This window comes from Balaenoptera acutorostrata, chromosome 4 (genome assembly GCF_949987535.1).
Source record: "Balaenoptera acutorostrata chromosome 4, mBalAcu1.1, whole genome shotgun sequence".
Taxonomy (NCBI): Eukaryota; Metazoa; Chordata; class Mammalia; order Artiodactyla; family Balaenopteridae; genus Balaenoptera; species Balaenoptera acutorostrata.
In genome coordinates this window covers 134,426,986-134,448,771 of record NC_080067.1, presented here as the reverse complement: position 1 = coordinate 134,448,771, position 21,786 = coordinate 134,426,986, and the positions used below count along the sequence as shown (strand labels likewise).

Here is a 21,786-nt window from a genome sequence, read left to right as displayed (position 1 = left end):
GATTACCTCAAAACACAGTCACAATACAGAAATAAACAAACAAAAACTGGTGTTATAAGCAACAAGGTAGGAAGTACAGGAAATTCCCAAGAGACTTCATGCAGAAATAATCAAAGATCAGGAAAAGCAAAATGAGTAAAGGAATAAAAATTAATAACCAAATATACATCTTAATTCCCCAAAGTGAAGACAGACTGAGATTTTAGAACACAAGAATTCACTGAACCTCAATGTAAGACCGGACACTATAAAACTCTTAGAGGAAAACATAGGAAGAACACTCTTTGACATAAATCACAGCAAGATCTTTTTTGACCCACCCCCTAGAGTAATGGAAATATAAACAAAAATAAACAAATGGGACCTAATGAAACATAAAAGCTTTTGCACAGCAAAGGAAACTATAAACAAGAGGAAAAGGTAGCCCTCAGAATGGGAGAAAATATTTGCAAACAAATCAGTGGACGAAGGATTAATCTCCAAAATATATAAACAGCGCATGCAGCTCAATATCAAAAAAACAAACAATCCAATCAAAAAATGGGCAGAAGACCTAAATAAACATCTCTCCAAAGAAGACATACAGATGGACATGAGGCACATGAAAAGCTGCTCAACATCACTAATTATTAGAGAAATGCAAATCAAAATTGCAATGAGGTATCACCTCACACCAGTTAGAATAGGCATCATCAGAAAATCTACAAATAACAAATGCTGGAGAGGGTATGGAGAAAAGGGAACCCTCTTGCACTGTTGGTGGGAATGTAAATTGATAGAGCCACTATGGAGAACAGTATGGAGGTTCCTTAAAAAACTAAAAATTGAATTACCATATGACCCAGCAACCCCACTACTGGGTATATACCCAGAGAAAACCATAATTCAAAAAGATACATGCACCCCAATGTTCATTGCAGCACTATTTACAATAGCCAGGTCATGGAAGCAACCTAAATGCCCATCGACAGACGAATGGATAAAGAAGATGCAGTACATATATACAATGGAATATTACTCAGCCATAAAAAGGAACGAAATTGGGTCATTTGTAGAGATGTGGATAGACCTAGAGCCTGTCGTACAGAGTGAAGTAAATCAGAAAGAGAAAAAGAAATGTCGTATATTAACGCATACATGTGGAATCTAGAAAAATGGTACAGATGAACCAGTTTGCAAGGCAGAAATAGAGACACAGAGGTAGAGAACAAATGTATGAATACCAAGGGGGAAAAACGGGGGTTGGGATGAATTGGGAGATTGGGATTGACATGTACACAGTAATATGTTTAAAATAGATAACTAATAAGAACCTGCTGTATAACAGGGAACTCCACTGTGCTGTACAGTAGAAATTAATTCAATACTGTAAAACAACTATACCCCAATTAAAAAAAAATTCACTGAAGGCCAGAAATAATTAACAAAAAAGACATGCATTTTTATGTTGGCTAGTGACATTCTTGATCTCCAAGGATTAAGAAGATATTTTCAGGTTTCTAGGATTACTCAACAGTTTATTAAATCATGAAAGAGAATTAGGTTTATAAAAATGTTTCCTGTTCTACCAATATAGAAGCTAAAATTCAGTGGCAGAGCGTTTACAGTATTTTGGCAGACAAAGGTAGCAATCCCCAAATTATTCATATATAAAGGCAACAGAAACAAATAATTTCTGAGTATATTATTTGCAGAAGTAATACAATGAAGTAAAATATTATTTGCAGAATACAAGAAGTAGAAAATTAAATCATTTGACAACTTCAAAAGAGAGAAAAATGAGTTGTAGTAGAAACAGTCATTAGTGGAATGTATAGATGAATATTTATGAATCATAACAAAGTGATTATAAACTACAAAACAAATAGGATAACATTCTATCTCAGTACTTTAGTACAAGACTGGAAGAAATGGTTATTTATAGCTTAATCGTTGTCTGGGAATAAAATTCTGAATTTTTACACTTATTGACACATTTACAGTTATTGACACTTGAAGGAGAAAAGGAATAGAAAATTATTGTTTATTTTATAATACTGATGAGAAATATTAAATATGACTTAAGATAAGAATGTAAAAACTAGTAAAGATGCAACCCAAGTGACTGAGGTACTCGGTCAGATTTAAAAGTTCTACCATCATTGACAAGTGACAAAAGAGAAAATACAAAAATATATTTGGATATTAAATAATAGAGAAAAAATAATTCAAGAAATATTTCATCATTGATGTCAATGTGGCAGATTCTACAGTTCAAAGAAACCTCAAATCAGGTTTAAAAACTCCACTTTGAAAAATCTCAAAGAAAGACACTTAGAAGAATATTAAAAAGGTTGAAAATTGAAGGGTGGTCAGAGTTGGAGAGAGCAAATGTAAATGCAAATACAAGAAGTAGAGTACTATTACATATCTAAGAAAATGGAATTTAGGTCAAAAGCTTTACATGAAACTATGATGGATTTTTTGTAATGGTAAAATTTAGAAATCATATAAAAGATATAAAGAGCATAAAAAACAATGAGTTGAATAGTACAGCTTAAAAATACCTCAAGCATAAATAAAGTTAGTTTAAAAAATTGTATCTCACAAATTCATAATGATAATGACAATTACCGTAGCCTTCTTAGATATCGATAGATATCTTAGATATTCAGCATCAATGAATTTGATATTCTCTGAGTATAACATAGTCAGATTAGAAGTTGACAACAAAATATGGAAGACAAATTATAGAGATGAATAGGACAGATGGCGGGTTGATTGATGGATGAATGGTTATATTGGGTGGAGTGGGTGGGTGGATGAATGGATAGACGGATGGATAAATGGATGGATGGATAGATCGATAGATAAACAGATAGTTACAATTTCTATCAATTTGTTTTTAAAACAACACAGTCTTCCAATTAACTCACTGGTTAAAGATAAAATTAATACTATAAGCACTATTACAGAAAAATTATTTAGAAGTTAGTATGTTACATTTCAAAAACTGTGTAATGTGGCTAAGACAGTTATTAAAATAAAATTAACCTTCAGTATATTTATAAAGCACAAACAAAATGGAATATTATTGAATATAAACATTCCACACAAAAAAGTTATGGAAGCAAAAAATTCTAACATCTTTAGAGGTTTTCATAGATTGGTGATAAACATTTATGTTCAGTCTACCATGTTTCAACAGAAGTAAGTAATTTCATTAGATTAAATAAATATCATTGCCAAAATTTGTTACAAAAAATATTAATGGTAACCTAAATGTCCTGTAATATCACATGATCATGCTACACACACACACATACACACACACACACGCACGCACACACACACACACACACACACACACTCTCTCTCTCTCTTTCTCTCTCTCTGTTTTCCAATGGCTTGTGAAATAAGGGCAGCATATTTACTTTCTACTGCATTGTTTTCATATGTGTTAATTTTCTTATAATTAGAACATAGTACTTTCATTATCAGGATTTTAGGGTAAACCTATTTATTATAAGGTAAGAAACTCAGTTGAAGAAAACAAATCTTTCTCGCAAAATGGGGAAATGCTGACTTAATTTTAGAAAAAAAATTTTTTTAATATGCTAGTAATCTTAGGATCTCCTCATTTACTGTTCCACGGTTTTTAAAGGCAAGATGAATTATCCTAATTACATGAATATTCTTTTCTGACTGATGCTGATGGAGGAAAGATGACACAAACTCAAGAACCATGTTCAGCCACTGCCTGCAGGGTCCTTCACCAGAGCCATGTACACAGGTCCATCTTGGTCCATTTATAATAATGTAAAACACCACACTCTAGCCAGAGAGTGGGATATTTTCAATTGGGTAAACTTTTTGAGTCGAATAAGGAGGTGAGCAACTTGCTCTCAGAGAATCTCCACACCTTCTCTTGGTTTCTTAGGAATGTAGTTTTCTCTTTCACCTATAAGCAATATTAGAATAAAATAAATGAGATTCCCCTCCTGTTTTAATGCAGTTCCTTCCTCCTTCTTTTTTGGTTATTGTATTTTGTTTGTTCTTATTTTTGCTTTTCCCCAGGGAGCACTTAATGCTTCCAAGGACCTATTGGTAAGCACATGAGAGAGAAATGGGCTTTTAGCAGAGTAACCCAGGTAAAAATCAATGCCATGCTTTCATTCACAGCACTTTCCTAATGTTTTTCACCATAACTTTGTGAAAGTTCCATCTGGGAATTCTTTTTGTATAAACTGGATGTGCTTTTTCAGTGCCAAGAATGACAAAGGTTAAACTAATGCATCCAGCTGTTTCCCACATGCTAGGCTTAGAGAGGACAGTGTCCAGCTTCTTTCCCATGCTGATCCCGCCCCTGGGCTCTTATCTCCTCCCCCCCACAAACACACACACACACACACACACACACACACACACTCCCACAATGACAGGCTCTGGCTTGGTCTCAGTGACCTGGGGTAACTGCCATGAAGCAGGTTTTGATAAGAGATAGGATGTGTGATGGTTCCCATCAAACAAAATTGGATTCAAAATACACTGCCCCCTCTCATATATCAGGTGTAGCACTAAAGGCATGCCCGTGACCACCTCATCAATTTCCCAATTACCTGTTTAGGGAAATACATCAACAAGAGACAAACACAACTTTGAAAAGATAAAGAAAATCCCCATGATCAAATTCCCAGCAGGGTCACATTAGTAAACATCTGGTAGAGGAAGGAATTTTTGGAGTCAGGTTTTTTTTGAGCCAACATCGTATTTTTTTTAAGTTCTTCATACCATGTGTCAGATAGATATTAGAGAGATAGATAGATGATAGATAGATAGATAGATAGGATAAAGAGATCATTATATATGTATGAGAGACTTTTGGATAGTGTGTTACGTTGAATAACTGCAACTCCCCCCCGCCCTGCCACAAAATACCTGAATGCCTAGAACCTGTGAATAGCTTATGATACATGGCAAAAAGGGGCTTTAAAGATGTAATTTGAGGCTACAGACATTAAAATTAAGGAAATTATCCTGATTACCTTAAGAGGCCCCATCTAATCAAATGGGTCCTTAAAAGCGGAGAATTTTCTCTGGCTGGTGTTGGAGAGATGTGGTGAAAGAGGAAGGCAGCAGAGAAAGAGAACTTACAAACTCCAACATGCCTTTGCTGGTTCTGAGATGTAGGTAGCCACTATGGAGGGCTGGAAAGAGAACTCGAAAAGAATGGCCAGTCCCCAGTCGACAGAGAAGGAAGTGGAAACTTCAGATCTAAATTCAGCCAACCGTCTAAATGAGCTAGGAATTGGATTCTTTCCAACTGACTCAGGTGAGGAACCCAGATATCCTGATACCTTGCTTTTTGCCTGTTAGCCCCTCAATATAAGGAATAATGATGCAGAATTGTAGTAGGTAACTGAACTTGGGCCCCCAAATCAGACACACCCAAACCTAAATCTTAAAAATGAATATCTTAAATATATCACTTAACATTCTGTGTGCTTCCTGTTTTCTCTTCACTCATGAAAATCCACATCATAATAATCCTTTGGCTAAAAGGGTGGGTATTCAGTAAAAGAAGAAATTCATGCAATTTATCCTCTCTTACATTTTTAGAGTTTTTTTTTTAAGGGGAAGCAAAAAAGATATGCAAATAACTAACTTGATAGTGACAAAAAATTCTGACATATAGCATCTTCCTCTTTGAAAGCATCAACTATAGTAACATGATGTGAAATTATCTTTGTGTGTTTTGACTTCTCTTCCTCTGAGTAGACATCTTCCTCTAATCTAGGTAAATCTGGGAACATATCACAAGCAAGGAGCATTTCATCAGGGAAATCAAAGTTCTGGAAATGTGCAGTGGAAAATAAAATATCTTTGAATTGCTTTTATTCAGAGACTTCCATAAAGAATTTTTCCAGCCACCATCATTGATTTTAAGATGATTGAGCTAAGTTGAAATGTTCTGGTCAGACCGTCAGAATAGCCAGGGTTGTTGTTAGGCCCCATCTGAGAATTCACTGTCTCAACATTACAGGAGAACTGAATCAGATTCAAAACTTGTGTCAAGCTGTCCCTGCAGCTCTGAGCTCATCAGCTGATTGCGGCTGGAATTTGCAGTCTGGTGGAAAGCCGGGAAGAGAGAGCAGTGAACTTCAGAGTGTTCTGTAGCCTAGAGGAAGCCTGCCTTTGATAAGGGTGGTGGCATGGCAAACACTTTGCTACCGACAATCTCGAACCAGCTCTCTTGCCATCATTCTGCCAAACGAGGCTCAAGGAGTTCAAACTGCACCACTCAGAATAATTAAGGTCATGGAGGACTGATTTTAGAAAGAGAGATTAAAGTAATTTACATGGGTTACTTGGCTCTACAAACATGAAATGAGAATATGAAAGTTATCAACAGATACTTTAAAGGTCTAAGTTATGAGGAGGGACATGAGAACATGAAGTAATAAACAAAACATGATAATATGGCACTCTATGCCTAACTAAAGATAAATAAATATAAGAAGCTAAGTCATTTCAAATAAGTATAAGAAGCTAAGTCACTCAGAAAAGGTACACAAAGCATTAGCTCTTTATTCTCCTATTAAGGAAAGGCTTAGAGTATATAATCAGGCCCTTCTAATTCTTAGTGTCTCTGAGATGGTCTAAAAAATGCAAACATAATGCTGCTTTTGAGACTGGGAGACTCTGTGTAGGGACACAGACGTGTGCACTCAGCATGTAGCGTGGGTAAGCCAGGATGCATTTTGAGGGAAAGCTGATTCATTGTACCCATAGACACTCAGAGAACACTCTCTTGGTATTTCCAGGCAAGCTGAAAGCCGACCCTGTCAATTGGCATCATCATTAGCAAGCTACTGCCGAGAAAAAGATCATGTGTCCCTGGAAAGGGTGTGCTTCGTCATTTCCCCCCAAACTGGATGGGAAAGAAGATTCATCTTTCTCCTCATTCTGTTCCAATGCAAAATTCATCCTTCTGGTGAATTGGAGGATCTGCTGATGTGAAAGTTTGTTTTGTCCTGACTTTCAATAATTTCCTCAGCATGCAAAAGGACACGTTAATGCTGGACAACAAAACCCAGTAGCGGGTTCCCACCACAAAGCAAAGTTTCATGACCACATGTCCAAAAACAAGTTTTTACGTCTTCTCCCTCCTCCCAAGAGTACAATTCCATTGGTTATGACATAAGCCACTAGGGAACACGGTGGTTGTTCTCTTGGGTAATCTGTTTGCAAGAACTTGCAAAATGGTCCTCAAATTAGCATGCCACACATTATTTAAAATTCAAGGAAAAAAAGTCTTTGGCTTCCAAGTAAAGATAGGAGATAGAAAAGAAGTTGATTTTAAGTATATAAATGTTTATATAGGAGTATATAAAAATGTTTGTACTTTTACTCAGTAACCTCAATGTTTTTGATTGCTTTGGGTTCCTTTAGTTGACCCTTTATGCCATGTTTTATAGTATATGTCCTACTTGTGTAACAGTCATCAGACAAAGGGGCTTTGGGCTACACAGCCAGTATCTAAGAATGTTATGTTCAGTTTAGCTTGGTGTTACACCAAGGGAATCCACATCCATCCTCAGTTCAATGCTGTTCTGAGGAAGAGAAACATATCCAATCAATGAAAATATGGACAACTATAACCAGTGAACATATGGGTGAGTCATCTAATATAGCACTGACCTTAAAACTTAAAAATGAATTGTTTTTAGTCAAGACCGAAAATTTTGATAAATGGAAAATTGCCCTAATGACTTTTCAAGTTAGACTTTTTTTATTTGATAAAGTTGCTAGAAATTCATTACCTTCCTCTGAGGTCTTCTAACTCTTCCATTTGGAGAGAAAGAAAAAGAATATTTCAGCACTTCAGAAAGTGGAAACTGAGATTCACCCCTCTTTTCACAAAGGTAAATGATACTTCCTTTTGAAAGGATCATTATGGTCTCATGTTAGTGACACATGAAAGAGATGACCTCACACTTCACAAATTAATATCCATAGTAATTATAATAACTTTCCTTAAAAGTTACCTTTTATCATTAAACGTCACTGGAAACCAAATATACTAGACTTTATTTATTGAAATGTGTGACTCACAGCACGGGTCCTCATGACGTGTGAGCTCTGGTACTGAGCTTGCCCTGTATTTATTTTTCCTCCCCACCTACACTACGTCTTCATCGACACAGTTTTTCCTGTCATTATGCATGGATTGTTTAAAAACTGCCCCAAGTTCTTTCCAAAGCCAGATGATTATCTTGTTTCAACATCAGAAATATATATTGTGATATGGTCAGAATTTCATTATTATGTCAAAATATTCTTACCCTGAGACAGAGAAAAAGTTTTGTGGAGATTACAAAATTTCCAGTTACTCTGAAATATGGTTCTTACTATTTCATTGCTCCATGAAGTTATTCATCTCCTTGAAGACAGCAGTTGACTCTCTTTTTATCCCCTGATTGCACCTGGCCCAGAGTTTGTCAATTACTTCATTTTTAAGATGTGACAGTTATCACATAATACTTGAAATATACCTTTTTTTTGTACTTTTAAGTTACTTTTTATGTTACATTCCGAAATATTAAACTGAAAAGAAAAGGTGCTGTACTAAAATATTTTTCAAGTCCTTCTTTACATGCCTTTGCTTTTGGTTACTTGACTTTGATGTTATTGTTCTTCATTTTGTATGTATGTGTTTTGTCTTTCCCAGCATACACATGCTACTGCCCTTCTTAAATGTTTCATGCTCTACTGCCTTTAGAGAATTTTGAATGTGTTATGCATTTATATGTTTGAGTCATCACAACTACTATAGGTTAATATTCAAGAAACACATAATCAAGTTAAAGCTCTTCAAATAAAAATTATAATTCTAATATTGGAACTCATTTCCTTCATATACTAACATTTCTGGAAAAAGAAAAAGCTGAGTACATCATTATTCCAGAAAACTTTTACTGTTTTCCAAAGCTTCTTCTTAGAAGACATGCCAAAGATGTTTGGGGTCAAAGTTTGATAAATACTTTTTGAGGGTTGGGTCAGTCTAGTAAAGATTTAAGAGTAACAAACTGCAGCATTTTTGCTGAATTAAGGCAAACCACTTAACCAATTTGGATATCCATTTCCTCTGGTAAAATAAGAGATGGGATGCCTGACTCCTTTCTGAAATCTATTCTTTAAAAATAAATAGATGCATGCACTGAGTTATTAAAGTAAGGCCATAATTCTTAAAGTACTTTTGCTTTGGAAGTTGTTTTAAATAAATAGTATTAACTTCAATGGAACATATGCCAAAGAGTATCATTACTATCTTTCAATATTAACCATATTAACAGATAGTTTTTTAATTATAAAATTTTGTGTATAGCGATTGAGCAAAGTTTAACACATTTTTTAAATCAGGTACACTGTTGATTCAAGGAGAAGTTTGATAAAAAATTCTTCCTAAAACAAAGAGAATTACAAATATGACCACAGTTTATCCAGAGATCCTGGGGTTCTAGGAAGCCTACAAATTTAACATTAACATAGTTTGGGGGTTTGGGGGAGGTGGAACAAATTATTTCCCCAAATTCAAATTGGAAAGTAATTTTGGTAATTGTTAGTAAGTGATAAAATTTCAAAATACATGAAATCAGCTATCCACATTTTGAAATAGAATCACAATATTCCAGGTTTAGGAAAACAGCCATGCACATAATATCTTAGGACCCAAGGTAGATGCAAATATGAGTCATCCCAGGGCCAAGCACTTTATTCCATGCTTTACAGTGTATGTCCTCATTGTGTAACCATCATCATCGAGAAGGCTCTGCATTACACAGACAATCATGAGAATGTTATATTAGATTTTTGTAGTAGTCATCAGGTTTTTCCACCTGTTACGTGCAAGATCTTGCTGTGTTTTCATTATTATAGTTTAATTTTAACCATCTGATTCCTGTTATATCAAATTACCCACCATTCCATTAACAAACCCCAAATCTGTGTTCTTGTTCACACTATTTGCCCCCTCAGAATGTCCAGATGTGTATCCTACTTGAAGTCTTCTTGACAACTAATCTGAGCATTAATAAATCCCCACCCCAGGAAAACTAATCATTCTTTCATTGATAATATCTTAAGACCTTAAGAAATAAAATCATTCAAAGAACAAAGACAATGCAATGATGTCCTGAGTATTCATTTTTTAGAGTAAACAAAATATTCATATTTTGGCCTCTCTTCTTCATATTATTAAAAATAGTGTTACTGAAGTCCTTTATGTTCTCCTCCCTTGCTTCATTCATATGTGTGCATATCTCCATAAACAATAGATAGTAATGTTTTATAATATTATAGTGATATTATCACAGTGACCTATAATCATCTACTTATACATCCAACAACCTCTAAAGATTGAAGACCATGAAGTCAGGTTCCATTTTTTTTATATTTTATGCCCAGATACTAGCATATTAGATATTCTATTACAATCAAATAAAAGAATGGATGGATGAATGACTGGAGAACCCATTCATTCTTTAGGTTCTTTCTAGCTATGGATTGTGCTAACTACCAAAAAGCCAGAGAGAGGTTATCAAATAACCATATAAATCTGTGAATAATAAATTAAACAAAAGAACTTACTGAAACATATGAAAACCTTAATATTTTGATTAAAACATTAATATTTTATTCATTCTAGAATTTACTTGCTTTATGTACTTTCTTTTTGAGAGACAAAATAGATATGCTTTCTAGATAAGTAATAGAAGTTTTATCATATCTTTATTATAAATAAGTTTCGATATATCTTAACTTTTCCACTAATCCTTTTCAAGTGTTTGGAATCACCATGCTCCTTCCTAAATGGAAAATGCTACTGAAAATTCCATATTGGTGTCTTGGGTCAGCTTCATTAGAAGTAGTTGTAAAGGGACTTCACTGGTGGTGCAGTGGTTAAGAACCCACCTGCCAATGCAGGGGACACGGATTTGAGCCCTAGTCCGGGAGGATCCCACATACCATGGAGCAACTAAGCTCATGCGCCATAACTACTGAGCCTGTGCTCTAGAGACTGCGAGCCACAACTACGGAGCCCGAGTGCCACAACTACTGAAGCTCGTGTGCCTAGAGCCCGTGCTCCGCAATGAGAGAAGCCACCACAATGAGAAGCCCACGCACCACACCGAAGAGTGGCCCCCTCTCGCCGCAACTAGAGAAAGCGTGCGTGCAGCAACGAAGGCCCAACGCAGCCAAAAAATTAATTAATTAATTAATTAATTAATTAATTAATTTTAAAAAAGTAGTTGTAAAGATGAAGGTTCAGTTGTAAGAGATTCATTCAGGAAGTGCTCCCGAGGGAGGTCTGAAGGGAGCAGAGGAAGCCCAAGAAAGTGTATGTTTTCAGGAAAATTCCTTCTCACCTTGATCCTACAGAGGGACTCTGGAGTGTGAATTATGCCTCAGGTTTGTCCTGAGTCAAGAATGTGGACTTTGTCCTTTTCTGCACCAGTCCTTGATTGTACTAAAGATCACACCAGGTGGAAGTAAATGCCCAGGTCTTCAATTCACTCTGCCTGTGGACAAAGGGCTCCAGGAGCCTAAGAACTGTCCTCTGAGGAAGTCTGTGAGCATATGTCATTAGACCCAAAACATACAGAAAAGTGCAGGGGCATATATTCCCAGGAGAGCAATCAGAGAGACCCAGTGTGGAGCACCGACAGTGTTTGCTACAAATGGTAGCCTGCAATTTGTATTAGGTTTATCATTTTTCTTTTAAAATATTTATTTATTTATTTATTTTTGGCTGCGCCGGGTCTTAGTTGTAGCACTCAGGGTCTTTCGTTGCAGCGCACTGGATGCTCTCAAGTTGTGGTGCACGGGCTTCTCTCTAGTTGCAGTGTGTGGGCTCCCTAGTTGTGGCATGCAGGCTCCAGAGCATGTGGGCTCTGTAGTTGCGGCACACAGGCTCTCCAGTCATGGTGCGCAGGCTCAGTAGTTGCAGCGTGTGGGCTTAGTTGCCCAGCAGCATGTGGGATCTTAGTTCCCCCACCAGGGATCAAACCCATGCACTCTGCATTGGAAGGTGGATTCTTAACCCCTGGACCCACCAGGGAAGATCTTAGGTTTATCATTGTTACTAGATATGCTGAACAATAGCAAACTGGTTATTTTTAAAAAGTACGTTCCTCAAGAAAGTACAATGCGAGTGTTTAAATGATAATGGAAAATTATTTGAATTGATATAAAATATCTTCATGATATATTGCTTGTAAAAAAGCAGGTTATAAAGCAATATGTGTAATACAATCATATTAAATTTTAATTTAATGACATGCCAGGAAATTAGAAAAATATTACCAATGGTGGGATGACTTGCGCTATTCATTATTAATTTATTTAAAAATATTTGTATATAAAACGTATGTATTGCAATATTTTTTATAATTTGATTTTGAAATCTAGCAACTTACACTGTAATCATATGTCATGATTTAGAAATAGATAAAGTGGACATGATTTCCACATGAGATTACGTCTTTAAAGGAAGACAACACAGAAGGAGGTAATCCAGGCTTGGTCAATTCTAAGAAGTTGTGGCATAAAAGAGTTTTCCAATGTGTTTTTAATATATACAAAGGCATTAGTCAGTTACAATAAAAGTCATCAGCTTGATCGATCAGTTAAAAGCTTAGAGGCCGTATATGAGCCCTTTTCTTATAAGAAAGATTCCAGTTCCAAGGATAAAGTTTATTAAATACCTAGCAGGACAATGTTTCCATTAATTTAGTTCTAGAACTTGTTCAGTCCTCCAGTCTTAAAGAAGAATAAATGTTCTTAGAAAATACCAATGGATACTTAGGAGAAGGTTCTGTTTACAGACCCAGTCCTACAAAAGAGGTAAATACATAATGGAGAGAACTATCTTTATAAAGGAACTGGTGTCATATCTAAGGGCATCAAGCCTTTTGGCATGAAGAAGCTGGCACAATCCTGCCAGGTTTTCCAGTGTCACTGGGATAAGTGATTTCAACTTTTCCAAGTTGAATTAACTTGTATGTTAGGCTTCCTTCCATTACAATTAATCATCTTAAGAAAAAATCAACAACAAAAATAAAGGCAGAGTTTATCAAGACAGCTGGAGCGAGGGGGGAGGGGCAATTAAGACTTTCAAGCTTCAGTTTCGTTCTATGTCTTGGCTCTACATTGGGAACCTTTTCTGTTTGCTCCATTTTCCTGCAGGCTTTCCATTCCTAGTGACAAGATTCCTGTAAAATGAAATACACCCTAACTTTTTATCATCTTTGAGTAGAAAAGATAATATTCTTTTTCTAACAGTTCTCTAAAGTCTAACAATTGAGTCTCCTTGCACTGTGTTGAGTACCATGTCTATTTCAGAAAAATCACTGTGATCAAAGGGTTGCAAAGTGCTGATGTCAGTGTCAGGGTCACATTCTCTCAAAGGGATGCTCTGTGGAATCAACTGCATGCAAGTCCTGTGGACTGAGGATAAGTGGGGGTGGTGAGCAATGGAGGCAAATCACGATGCTTTGTCCAGAAGGGCAAATGAAACAGCGTGAGCACATATTTTTCAAATATGCTTCCTTTCTCACATGAAATTGGAATGACACTAAAATTCCTCGTGAGGAACATCAAAGAAACAAGTTGATGAGGCAAGGAGTGAGACAATAAGGCATTGTTGATGATAGTTTCTGTTATTTATAAATTTCTAAAAAGAGGGTTAACTATTTTGGGATCAGGTAGACAAATATATCTTTTATTGCTTTTTGTTTGTTTGTTTTCAGAGTCCTGGAGTATGATTCATCTAGGATGCTTTTGTTTAATAAATGTAAAGGAGTTTTCTTTATCAAACCTATCTTAATCTTCATTTCTAAATTTAACTTAAGAAGTACTATACTTGAGCTCTTGGGTGCTTATTGTAAAGAATAGGTGAAGCATACTGCTTAGCACAAGCCCAATTTTTTTAAGAAATTAGACTTTCAGCACCACTATTTTTATTATAATTATGTTTTAAAAGATACACACTTTGCCCTTCCATAACTTTTTTCATATATATTATACAATTACTTGAATATATTGTTAGAGGTTTAATATTCTAATATTAAAATGATTATTACCATTTGATTTATAATAATTTAGTATATATATTGAGTTTAAATGTGAACTCCAGTTTTAACATTATTCTTCCTGTCATAACCAAAAGCAGGTCATAACTGATACCTCGTCCAGACCCAGGCAGAGTTGGCATTAATGGTAGAGTAGAATCAGAGCTACTATTTAACAACATTGAATGCAAATACACATAAAATGATACAGTTGCCCCTCACCTTCATCTCTAGCTTTTTCTTTAGTGGATTAAACGTCAACCTGGTCACTTTCACATCAAACCTAAGAAAAGGGAAGGCCGTTGCTTACTGACTAAAGAAAGATGTTTGATGAAAATATGTTTTTATCCTATAGAGTGATAAAACGTGTATAATTATACATTTCATTAATTGGTTTAAACCATCTGTCATATTAACCAGAGGATGTTTCAATTACATGGGCGACCAACATCTGTTTAGAGCTAGATGTAGAACGTGTGCTTGGCTTTGTGTAGCTCTGATAAGAAAGATGTGTAATGCAATTCCAGCGAGTTCTTCCATGAAATTGACTATTGTTTTAGGTGACTGAAACTTCAACATAAGGTAAAATATTTAATAAAGCATACATGAATAAAAATATAGTATCAGTAATTCTGAGTGATAAATGTGGATGGTTTGGGAAGGAGGAAGATTCATCCATTTAATTCTGTCCAGCAGGAGAGCACTGGATAGTTAAAATGGTCAGAAGCTATATCAATTCAATGGTAGTTAAAGGAACTGAGAATACATAGCCTAGAAAATAACAGGGTTATTCTACTATCTTGAGATAACCCCTACTGACCTATAGGAGTAGACAGAGACTACTTCTGGGGAGCTCAAAACCACACTGAGAAGCACAGATGAGAAAAAAAAGAAAGGCATACTGTAAAATTTAAAAAAATAAATAACAACTATATACCAGTTCAGCAATAGAACATGCTGATTTGAAAGTTAATGGGCTTCCCAGAAGTGGAAAGAGTAGATAAAGAAACTTGTATTAATTAATCAACTTGTGCTGGTCTCCATAATCAGGATGTTTTATATACTACATCATCACACTTCCACAAACATAAAGACATGGCTAATATTACCCTCATTTAGATGAGGAAAATAGACTCAGAGGGTTGTCAACACCCCAAAGCTGGAGAGAAGTACAGACAAGATGTAAACCCAAGTCTTTGACTTCAAAGATTATTTCAAGCAGAGTTAGGGTGAACACCTGTCAGAAACATCATAATGGAGATTCTTTCCCCAGTTGATGACAAGTAGATTATGGAATCAAAAATGTTTTTTCAAACTCTGAAATAGTATGACTTAGGAAGAAGCAGAGGTTTAAGCTTAATTTCAGGCCAATATACAAACTTTTTCAAAGTCTATCTTTAACCATCCCCAGGACTGGTTAATAATATTACTGGTAAAACAAACAGAAAATATCAAGTACAATACCATCAGTATTATATACACAATATAATATCACTTATATTGCACAATATCTTGTGAGATATATCTATATAGAGATAGAAAAAGAGAGCGAGAGGGAGGGAGATCTCGCCAAGGCTAACCTGCCTGGCATGAACAGGACAGCTTTGATAGGGTTTAACATTCTTTGAAGGAAATTTTCTTTCAAATGGAAAAGCCAGCTGAGCTTTACTTCCTGGGCATCATGGTTTATAGCTTTGGCATCTTCATATGTAATGACCGCTAAGCTGAAAAAGAATACTCAGAATCAATAAGCCATTTCCTCATCTGGGAATTGAAAAGAGGGCAAAATGGTACCCACACTAGTTAGGATGCACCACTCAGCCTTCTAATGGTGATTGGCAAGGTTCCATGCAAGCTGACTATTGCACCAGTAGAAAGTTGTTTGTTTTGGCCTTTTCTGTCTCATTTAGAGATGGAAAATTCTCATATTTAAGCATATGTAAATGTATGTCATAGACAGTGTTTAAAATAATGGATATTTGCATGTGCATGTGTAAAATTATTTTTCTTACAAGCCATTGAAATCAGACCATTTTTAGTCTTTGTTTTGAAATTTAATGAAGTATTTTTCCATCAAACAACTTAATTGAAATTATAATGTGCTCGGGTAGCATGTTGGACAGGGTTAACTTCCTAACAAGGCATTGGGTCTAAACCTGACTGGTGTGATGAACAGTGTATACAGGGAGCCGAATGAGCAAAGAAGGGGACGTTGAGGAACTCGATTAGAAAGGATGGTAAATATTTTAATAACAGTTATATTAATTCTTCAAAAATTTTACTAGAACCTGATTTTTATTTTTCTTCTTGTAATATTTTCTCAACTTAAGCAAAATGTATTTGGGAGGTGTGGAGAAACAAAGAAAAGAAGTAAGCAAAGAAATAAACAGGGCTATTTTCTAATAGCATTTTATTTATGCAAAGACAGGAAAAAACTCAGAAATAAGAAGTCTCAGGAACACAAAAATGAGAAAGAAGGGAGTCCAGGTTGCCTCAGAAAGGGGAATGTCACTTAAAACCTTTCTCTGCTACTACTCTGATTTAAACCTTCTTTAATGCATGAAATACAATAACCTATTTTCTCAGTGACCCAGCTACATTTATTTTAATTTGCAATGTAATCCTTGTTTATTTTTCAACTGCGTTCACAGTGGTTAGTGTCAAAGGACCTCTCAGCATTTCTTCATGTTTATTCTCTCAATGAGTATATTAGAAATGGCCAAGCACGTATATCTGAGTCTATCTTTTAGGCATGTACATCTCCATCCTTTTTTCTCTCTTATATGCAGAACCTCATTTTTTCTTTGCCAGGGAATAACTCCGCCCTTGTCTAAGTCAGAACATCTGGATCCTGATCTCATGGTCCTTGGAAGATAAGCAAAAAATAAAATTGTTCTGAATTCCCAATGCCTTCTCTAATAAGCATTTTATGAGAATAATAGTCTCTTTGGGGAATGGAAAAATGATTGAAACGATCGCATTCAACCCCAGACTAAAGCTCTAATTAGGAACCATCTGAGAAAGGGGGGCAAGATTGCAAACAGTGCGGGGATCCTGCCATTTGTGCACAAACTGAAGGAGGGACAGAAAGAATGTCACAGAGAGATGGAAATATTTGGCACTCAGAAAAATACTTCTGGCAAATTAGCTAAAGTTTTCGTCAAATCACTGAAACAAGTCTATTTGGAAAACATGAAATGCTGCATGTTATAAAATTTTAACAGATCCATTTTACACGCAAACAAGAAAACATCTGCTCAGCAGAAACACCACGGCATATCTTAAAAGTTAGAAAACATGGCTATACAAAGTTGGTATTTTTCCATTTAGAAGAAAAAAGGCAAATTATTGTAGTAACTAGATATTATAAGTATCTAAGCTAATCTAGCTGGTTCAAGCCAAATACATATTCAATGCAGTTTCCTTCTTTTAAACGTCAAGCCAGCCACATTTTGTGAGAGAAATGCAATCTGTTGCAAAATGATATGTGCTTACTCTTAGGTTTTTCCTCATTAACATTTCAGCCTTTCAAGTAATCTGTTTAGACCACATTAACATGAAACGTAATAAACTTTACACACGTGCGTAGACTACTACTTCTCTTTAGGTTGCTACTTCTGTTCTCTCGTATTCTTTCCAAGAAATGAAAACTTGATAGTAAATTTGCAAGAACAATACAAAAATATCTCTCTTATCTCCTGCACCCAGATTCCCCAGTCGTTAAGATTTTACCATCTTTGCTACACTACTCAGTTTCTCTGTCTCTCCCGCTTTATCGCTCACATACACATATACATACACAGACACACACATGCACATATGCACAGCCTTTGTGGTCCTTTTCTTTCACATTATTTATGGCACCCTGTACTTTATGTTTTAAGTACAAAATATTAAAATTTAAGCTTTTTAAATTTTAAATTGTGCAATTCAGGAGCATTAAGTACATTCACAGTGCTGGGCAACCATCACCACAGTCTAGTTTCAGACTATTTCATTCCTGCAAAATAAAACCATATATCCAAAGCATGCACTCCCCATTCCTCCCTCTCCCAGCCCCTGACAACCCCTAATCCTCTTTCTTTCTCTGTTTCTTTACCTATTCTGGATGTTTCCTGTAAAGGAAATCATACAAAAGGTGGCTTTTTGTGTCTGCCCACATATTTTAAGAGGGGACTAGTGAATTTTTGTTTTTATTTGAAATGGCATTTTTGCTATTTGAAAGAGAAATCCAGATGGATTAGAGATGTACAAAATGAAAAAAAAAAAAAAAAGAAAACAGAGGCAAGACCCATATCTCCTTGGGAGAGGAGAACAAATTAGGAGTTGGGATTAACATATACACAATGTGATATATAAAATAGATAACCAACAAGGGCCTACTGTATATCACAGACAACTATACTCAATATTTTGTAATAACCTATAAGGGAAAAGAATCTGAAAAAGAATATATATATGTATTATATATATATATGTATTATATATATATATATATATATATATCACTTTGCTGTACATCTGAAACTAACACAACATTGTAAACCAACTATGCTTCAATAAAAAAAATAAATTTTAAAAAACAGCAGAAGCTTATGTTTTTCAGCTGCAGGTAAAGTCAAAATAAGTACAGGGCAGTTGGTACAAATTAACTGAGCAAGTAATGTGGAGTGAGGTCTGGGCAGGCTCTGAGCTGTATTAAAACAAATTTTGGTTCATCTTTACTGGAGAGCTCAAAAAATTCTCTCACTGGAGTCTATATCCCTTTAAGACAATCTGACAAAAAGCCCAAATAAGTTTCTGCATTTCTGTGTGCCTGCATGTGTATGTGTTAGTGTATTGGTGTGTGTTTGCATGAGTGTGTGTTTGTGTATTTGTATGTGCATATATGTTTGTGCAGTCATGTATGCATGAGTTTGTACTTCTGTGTGTGCATGTGTGTGTATGATGGTGGACTTCTGTTTGAGTGTGGTTTATGTATTCACGTGTGTATATGTTTGTGTTTTTATTTATTTATTTTTTGGTTTTATCATTTTGGTTTATGTCCTTCTGGATATATTTTTATGCATACACATATATACAAAGTTATTACAAAAATACAATCATACAATGATGTTGTTCAATAAGTGAATTTTTAACCTGACAAAATTTATAGATATTCCTTGTTTGTGTTTTTAATTTACAAATCCAATACTCTGGTCCCCCAGGATTCATTCTGATTAAGCCACACCAAGGTGGCTATCATTATCATGAATTTCCTCTCAAAGTACTGACACTTATCAAATACAACAAAAACATCAGCACAAAGTATTTCAAAAAGAGAAATAACATCAAACATTGAAGGTTGAAAGCCACAAGTACAGGAAAACCCATGTTTTCTTAAATTCAAGGTTTTGGACTGTTTGCATTTTCATTGTAACATGCTCTTCCCCCTCACAAGAATCTTGAAAACCCCTATGATACGATACTTTGCTGTTACAGAATTTAAGATATTAAGAGGTTGAAACTCTCACACAGAAACCTGTCTGTGGCCTGCAGACCTATTTCTTTGGCTTACAATGTGGTTTAAGAAAATTGAATTCTTTTTTTTTAAATGGTGCATTTTCTCTGAAGTTTATCAGAATCTCTGTCACTCTCCATCACACTCCAATCAAGAGTAAGAGGAATCCTTCACTTGGTTTCCCTGGCTGAGTCAGAAGGCACCCAAGTTTGCAGTACTTGCCTTAAGAGTGGCTGGGGAGAGAGCTTCCAGGTTAACCTCTTTAATGAAGGTTTGTTTTAAAATTTGTACTATTCATGAAAATAAAATTATACAGACTACATATCAGATGCAAAGCATAGAAACATTATTTGATGCACCTTACATAGGCAGTAATTAATATTCTACAATTAATTTCAGTTCACCATTCTTTCCTTCCTCCTGTGGTTGAAATGAAATGCCTAGAGATTCTGCTCTGTTGCAGACAGTGTGCGTGAATGAGCTAAGAAGCTTTCTCCTCTGCAGAGTCTGACCTTCCATGCAATTATTTACTGTCTTTTTGATGATGACTTCAGCATTTGATTCTATTGAGACATAATGTAATTTGAATACTCAAGATGAAAACAAGTTTCCTGTAGCCATTTTTAATCCATTTAGTCTGCCACACTGAAGTGTTTGTGAACCCTCCTTGGCTAATAGCAGGGATCAAGGGCCTTAACTTTCCAGTCTAAGGTCCCTCATGCCAGGAGAGTGCTGTGACCTGGCTCTACCAATCCCTTTTACAAATGTCTTAGCTTGCTTCCTGTGAAAGGATTCTGAGCACAGGGCCTCCTTTATCTCTCCACGGCTGCTTTGGCAAAATCTTTTGTCCCGCTGTTTTGCCTCCTTTCCCCTCCCCATCTCCTAGTTCCATCTTTTTCTAATTATCCTCAACCGGAATGACCCAAAATCCACATACACACAACATGAAATTCTTGTGGTCAGGGACAAAGAATTCAGAAGTTAATGTGCATGTATTAAAATGTCATGTAATGGTAACTTGAGGCTGGGGAGGTGCTGCTGACCTAAAACATACATGACAACACAACCAACCCAGCACAAACTGCCTGTGAATTAATGTGCCACTTTGTCCTTACTATTGTTTATCCTTGTAAAATATCTTTCCCATCCATCAGCACATGAATAAATCACCCACCGTCTCAGCTCTTCCCTAATTTCACCTTGTTCCCTTCCCAGGCTTCTCCTTGGTTTTGAATTTGCTGAAGTGTGAATTCACCTAGGTGTTTTTAAAGTGTGAAACCCACCTTTCTTCCTGTCTGGTTTCTCCTCAGTTAAGTTTTATATCTAACGGTTCTGTGTATATTTTTAAAGTAAAATTGGTAAACAAATCCCTGTGGCATTACTAGCTCTGAATACTGTTCACTCACAGATTAACTTCTTTTTATCAGGTGGGTTTGGTGTGTGTGTGTGTCTGTGTGCGTGAAATCCATCTACTAAAAGAATACAACTGATTGGTGGTATTTTCAGGTAGAACATGCCATTGGAGAAACGCCTTAAGAGCCTATGAATTTTTGACCTTCCTCAAATGATGCTGTGCTTTTCTCTGCTTCCTATGCAGATTTTGAGAGGCAATAATAATTATATTTCTTCGGCCGCAAAATAGAAAATATATATTTGCCTCTAAGCTTCTGAGTACTCTATTTCTACAACATTTCATTTTTCTAGCCTTTGGCTGTGCTATGTAAGTGTGGGCTTGGACATTAACCTCTACATCAAATTCTAACCAAGCTACTCTCTTTCCCATAGTGTGAATACCATTGGTATTTGTGTTGGAAACAACCCAAGTGGGGTGTGTGTATTTTAGTATAGGCCAACCACATGTGGGTGGGATAATAAAAACAAAACCTCAGCACAGCATACCTTGAGAAAAAGGTGGATCAAGAGAGATAAAGTGTGGTGTAAATTAAAAATGACCTCAGATGGAAATTGTGTGGATATTATAAAAACATGAAAACCATCCATCTGTCAGGAGAGAGTTTACTATAATGGGGAACCTCTCATTCTTCACATCTTACACGGATCTCTTCCTATCATTCCGGAGCATAACTCACATTTGTGACATTAGTTGTTTATTATCTATGGAATCAGGGGCACCATAAAGAAGTTGGTATTAATCTTGAGTGTCTTTGCCATTTT

The 21,786-nt window shown here is 35.8% G+C and overlaps 1 long non-coding RNA gene across 12 annotated transcripts in view; it reads left to right on the top strand.

Annotated features, from left to right (window-relative positions):
- LOC130708101 (uncharacterized) overlaps positions 1 to 21,786 on the top strand; it is a 241,126-nt gene that overhangs the window by 187,645 nt on the left and 31,695 nt on the right. For 11 of the 12 annotated variants that reach the window (XR_009008128.1, XR_009008131.1, XR_009008137.1 and 8 more), the window contains one exon: positions 6,804 to 10,062. The exons of the other annotated variant lie outside the window; for it this stretch is intronic. This is a non-coding gene — a long non-coding RNA (uncharacterized LOC130708101). Of the gene's footprint in view, positions 1 to 6,803; positions 10,063 to 21,786 lie in introns of those variants that run through there. 12 annotated transcript variants of the gene reach the window in all.